Source organism: Porites lutea, chromosome 1 (genome assembly GCF_958299795.1).
Source record: "Porites lutea chromosome 1, jaPorLute2.1, whole genome shotgun sequence".
In the NCBI taxonomy this organism is placed as follows: Eukaryota; Metazoa; Cnidaria; class Anthozoa; order Scleractinia; family Poritidae; genus Porites; species Porites lutea.
The window spans coordinates 26958754-26964787 of record NC_133201.1 but is presented as its reverse complement, the minus strand read 5'-3'; the positions used below and the strand labels follow the sequence as shown (position 1 = coordinate 26964787).

Sequence of the window (6034 nt, the reverse complement as noted above, 5' to 3'; positions counted from 1 at the left end):
GCGATAAAGGGTCCGCCACCTTTTTCCCTTCTAAATCCTACGCTCCTTTCGCCTCCATCTCTGCTTTCCCCTCGTTATTTGCTATCCTTCCCCCCCCCCCCACCAATATCTTTCGGCGGTAACAGGCTAAGTACTGTGGGCGTCCTAGTAACCCTAGAACCCTAGTAAACGTGTAACAACCCAAGACTGGTATAGAGATCCCCCCCCCCACCCCAACCACCTCTCCAATTAAAGGGAAAAAATTCCAAGGCATTTTCCTTATGGATTGGGAGATGTCCAGTCGCTTATATACCTATAATACGTTGTTCCTTTACCTGAACCAGTTCGGCTAGGGCTAGGGAATCTGGGTAAAAAGTTTCAATGTGCTCCAGAATGCCCTCCTTGAGCGGTATTTCGCACAACAAAGCTTGTTCTGTGAGGTAGGCTATGGCTAGGCGAATCCACTTAAAACAATCAATAGCTTCAGATGCTACATTGTCGTTACCTAGAATTCATTTTTGCAAACCAGTTCTGAAAGGCCCATAAACGATCAATATAGATTTCCATCAAAGTTTGATAACCCCCAAAGAGAAAATGTCAACTTGATCTAAATTGTGTAAAAGTCATGTTTTATTAGAAATTAAAATTACACACTTAATTATACAATTAGAGGCAGTTACACTTCAGCTGAATGTTAGTTATTAGCCAATTCTAGATAAACAGAAAATAAGGTAAGCAAGCCAGTTCCACACAACACTGATCGCTGTCAGGTCCACAAAGGTTGCACTCCTAAAAACAGGTAAGAAAGTAAGAAGACAGCTTTAAAGTCAATAACCTTTTTAAATATACGATAATTCTATTTGGTCGATTCCCATACTCCCTGTAATTTTTGCTGTAGAATGCCGCACTGTGTTGCTTAGCCTTGGATTGCTTCGCGCACTTTATGTCAGGCTAAGGCAAACCCAGCATTCCGGTGCCTTGTTCCTCCCGTTGCCACATGTAATGTAATCCGGATTCCAAAATCCAGGAAATTTTTGCTTGCCGAATCCGCAATCCGGGAAGCTTTTGTTTGTGGAACCCGGAAATGCTGGGCTTTGAAATCCGGAATTCAGCTATCTACTAGAATCCGGAATCCAAGTTCCACTGAATCCAGGACTGTCATTTTCTCACCTTCCACAAATAATTGACCTGCTCACCACCGACTAGTCTGAGAAAACAGCCGACATTTTTGGCGAACTGGGTAGTGACGTGTCATCAGTATGGAATTTCTACGCTCGTTTCTCAGTCGACGTCATTTCGCGGAGAAACCAGTGGTGGCGTCGCCAAATGTCGGCTGTTTTCTCAGGCTAACCACTGACAAATCGCGATATTTTAAATTGCTTAACATTGTCTATGAATTGATAACGTATCAAAATACTTACCTGTGTATGCTCTTGTAGTTCGAATGCACGGTCCTGGATTACTCTAGGAAAAAAATAAAAGGAAAAGAAAAACGGGATGTAAAAATGAAGCGCACATAAGAGACAACAAAAACAATGAAATACAGCTTGACCGCCCGAGAGACGTAGTGAATGATCTTACGGCAATAATTAGAGAATTCCTAAAGGGGACCAGTTTGAATTTTGCTCTGGCTTTATCTGTCCATTAAGTTCGTAACTAAAGAGACCATTTTTGAAGAAAGTATTTCTGTAAGCACAAACCTAAATGATATCTTTATGCAGGACAAAAATATTTCTATTTCATCCTGAACATAATTCAGTAGTCATATTGGACCCCCCCCCCCCCCCCCCTCCCAGCTAAGGAAGGCACGATCTGGAATTTAGGAAGGTCGGAGCTTCCCTCAGGTATTGGTTGTGAATTAATCAGAAGTTCTATCAGATTATGGTTTTGTTACATGTGATCTGACTTAACAAATGAAGAACGCTTGCCTGTGCTCTATTCTGTTACAAAAATGAAGCACATTAGCCGCCTCCTAATAAATATTTTACTACAGAGCAGAGCACAGGCAAATAAAAAAAAAAATCTTTAATTGTTTTATGATAAAGAATCTGTTTAATTCCCCACGCATCATTTTCTACTTTTCAAAACAAACTATTGGCAGATGGCGTTATCGCCTTAGCTCCGTGTTTTATACTCTCATAAAGTACGCTTTTTCAAACAATCAGAGTGAGCGTAATATCGGAGATGTCGGAACTTCTTTTTAAAAATAAATGTATCATGCCCTCTTCCCGCAAGAGTGATATAGAGATAACCGGGAAAGAGCAAGCTTTAAGCTCTAGTGCAGAACTAGCTGGTAAGCAGAAAAGTTTGCTCTATTTTAGAATGCAAAAATTTATTAAAAAGCAATGTTTTCTTAAAATTAAGCCGCATAATTCAGTGAGAACTATGAATTTCAGTAACAACAATTTGGTTCACGTTCATTAAAGAATTGGCAATATGAAAAAGGGAAAACTTAATAAACAATGAATCAGCTAAGCTTATTGTAGAAAATAAAAGGTTGACACTTGCAAACAGACTTTTGTAAACAATAAACAAATCAATGGCTTTTAAAGCTACAACCTCGGACAAAACTGTTCACACGACTCCATCTACATTTTAACTTTTTCTAAACAGAAAAAAGTAAGCCCCATCAAACTCCCTTCAAAGATTTTGTTTTTTAATCTAAGAAGCAACGCGTATTATTCTGGTGCTGTCTCCATAGGGGGAGCGGGAAGGGGGAGGGGGGACGGACATTTATTTGCCGGGACGGTTTCCTTTCTTGCCAGGATGACAGGAGAAGACAGGTATTTTGTGTCTTAAGGTGATTTATTCGGGGTGTAAGATCCTTATAACTATGTCTGAACTTACTGCAATAGTCCCAATAAATTCCGGCTGGTCCTACATTAAAATTTACAGGATCCAGGGGACACCACGGTCGGTTGTTAGGTTCATCCTCAGTTAAACAACAGTAGTATGGCGCCCCTTTGTATGTGAAGGGAAGAATGCAGGCTTTACCGGATATTGCCGTATGTAGGCAGGGAGTTGTCGGCGTAGTTGTGATGGTGGTGGTAGGTATGGCGGTAGACAAAACTTGGTAGACAAAAGAAAGAAAAATGGTATGAGAACAACAAATCACTTCTTTAACTTTGGAAGTGTTTAATATGCAAGACCCACGTCACTACCTAGATCTAGGTAGTGCTTGTGATTGTCTGAAAATTTGCTTCAACCAGTTAGAAGCACTGCCCGGATCTGGGTAGTCACAAATGCGTCATCAGTATGGGATTTCTGCAGTGTTGGGAAGGCAAGGCTAGCTCGAGACAGGTAGTGAATGATCTTAAGGCAATAAGAAGAATTTAATTTCTGATGGAGTCTAGCTTGGGCGTGGCTCTGGCTTTATTTGTCCCCTAAAGGAGATTGTCAAATGGTAGTATAGTATCAAGAAGCAGGTATGCTCTATAAAATGTTTTATTTCATTTCTGTTTATCTTTTAATAAGAAAGAGACTGGATTTTAATAGTAATAAGTGCAGAAATGTTTCAGCTCCATTTTAGAGTGCAATAAGCTATTAAAAAGGACGTTTTTTTAAAAATAAGCCGCATAATTCAGTGAGAAACAGAACTATAATTTGTACAGGTAATCGGCATGATTTGAAGTGATATTTGGCATAAATACCACGCGTGATATTTCGAAATTGTTGTACGCAATTTCACGAGCCGTTAGGCGAGTGAAATTTGAGACAATTTTCAAACACCACGAGTGGTATTTGTGTCAAATATCACGTAAAATCATGTAGTATAACAGCGGTAATAATTTGGTTCACGTTCATTAAAGAATTCGAAATCGGATAAGTGGAAAATTAAGTCTAAAGACAATTAATTTTTAGCTTTTTATGGAAAAAACAGGTTCATTTGCAAACAGAATTTTATAAACAACAAACAAAGCAACACAGTATTACAGCTACATTTGAGAGCCTCCTTTACAGAACCTAAACGATACTAGCATCATTTATAATGTTAGGAATCTTGAAACTGATCTAGCACTTCCAAAGCCAAAGACTAATTTTCCTTAACATAGTTTTAAGTATAGTGCTGCAAATGAGTGCTCTGGAATACTCTTTCTTACGAGGCAAAAACAGCGCAATCGTTTCCCGAATTTAAAAGCCAATTTGCCTCTTAGTCGTCTACTGAATCGCCTTGATTCGTTAATTTGAAGGCATGTATATTTTTTTTTCTGATTGGCTTAGAGCAGTGGTATTTCAGCTCAATTTGAAATACCTACATGTGAAAATTACAAACCTTTAGCGGGTAGTAGTATAAACAAATAATAGCATGATTTGTAAGTGATATTTGGCATAAATACCACTCGTGATATTTCAAAATTGTCTCAAATTTCACTCGCGTAACGGCTCGTGAAATTACGTATAACAGTTTTGAAATATCACTCGTGGTATTTATGCAAAATATCAATACTCATACTACTACATGAGAAATTTCTGCAATCTGATTGGCTTAGAGCAGTGGTATTTCAGCTGAATTCGAAATACCTACATGTGAAAATTACAAACCTTTTGCGGGTAGTAGTATAAACAAATAATAGCATGATTTGTACGTGATATTTGGCATAATTACTACTCGTGATATTTCAAAATTGTCTCAAACTTCACTCGCCGAAATTATGTATAACAATTTCGAAATATCACTCGTGGTGTTTATGTCAAATATCACTATAAATCATGCTATTACCTGTACAAATCATGCTGTTACCTATACAAATTGTGACCAAAAAACAAAGGATTGTGTACGGTCAGTGAGCTTCCAACATAAACTACAGCACCGTTGTTTTCAACTTTGATGTTTGCCGGCTTTCCTAAACAGTCTCCTCTACTAACTATGCAAACGTGTTGAATAATTATGTTTACCTTTTCTCTGTGCGTTCGATTATAAATAGGCGTAATCATGTCAAAATGATTTCAATCAAAAACAAATAATTTAAAGACTGCGGAGTACATCTTTTGTGTAAATATCAACTTGCTGGCCTTATCATAAGCGCTAAAATTACCATGAGATGGCCGCAAGTCGGGAACCCACCTCAGGTTCCCAGACGACACAGTCTGAAAAGTGTTAAAAACTCACCACAATTTCCCCATTGTCCATCACTATACTGCGGAGTCAAAGAGCACCAGGGTTGGTCATGATCAACATCAGTGCAGCCGTAGTAGGTCACGTTGTTGTATACAAAGGGAATACTGCAGTATTGGCCAGTTGTTGTTTTCGGAGTACAGTCTATTAAAAGAGAAAACAATAGTGACACTATTTAATCAAACTCAATCCGGTTTTCTCACCTTCAACTTTTCCCTAGGAGCGCCACGTAGCCTCATTGACGAGTTTTTACCGATACGGCGGCCATTTTGAATTAATTGGATTTAAGGAGTATTATGGGATGCCTAGGGGGCATGAGCACGATCCGATATACTCGCATCATTATTTACGCGCGCTTTTCGAGCCAACTGTTCTTTAAGTTTTCCTAGAAAACGATTGTAATGAAAAAAAAATTATTATAATAAAAAATAAAACCTTGTGCCGTTTTTGGATGTAATGCTGATCGCCTTTTTCCCGAGAAATATACATTGAAGTTCTCTTTTCCCCCAAAAAACGCGTGTAAACACTGATCGAGTGCCGCCTGGACATCCCATAATACTCCTTAAATCTGATAAAATCAAGTACAGTGATGGTAGAGATTTCATAATCCCTCGGGATTTGCTGAAACCAGTTTCCATAAAACTAAGAGTAAGATATGAGAAACTACAAAAAAACAGGTTTACGTGACTAAACCAGCGGAGCCCATTTAGTGCTACCTAATTTCTAACATCAAGTTTCTTTTTCACGACCTCAGTTTTCTCTGGCACAAATATTTTTTTCGGCACGACTTTTTCGTGCCGAAAAAAAATGGTGCCGAAAACAAAAAGTCGTGCCGAAAATAAAGTCGTGCCCCAAAAAAAGTCGTGCCGAAAACAAAACTCGTGGCGAAAAAAAAGTCGTGCCAGAGAAAACTGACGTCGTGAAAAAGAAACTTGATGA

At 38.7% G+C, this 6034-nt stretch overlaps 1 long non-coding RNA gene across 1 annotated transcript; it reads right to left on the bottom strand.

Annotated features, from left to right (window-relative positions):
* Nucleotides 1-649: 649 nt before the first annotated feature.
* LOC140936602 (uncharacterized) lies at nucleotides 650-3043 on the bottom strand. The gene is made up of 3 exons (XR_012165396.1): nucleotides 2827-3043; nucleotides 1401-1443; nucleotides 650-768 (listed from the first exon to the last, which is right to left on the bottom strand). It is a non-coding gene; the product is annotated as an uncharacterized lncRNA (long non-coding RNA).
* Nucleotides 3044-6034: the final 2991 nt, after the last annotated feature.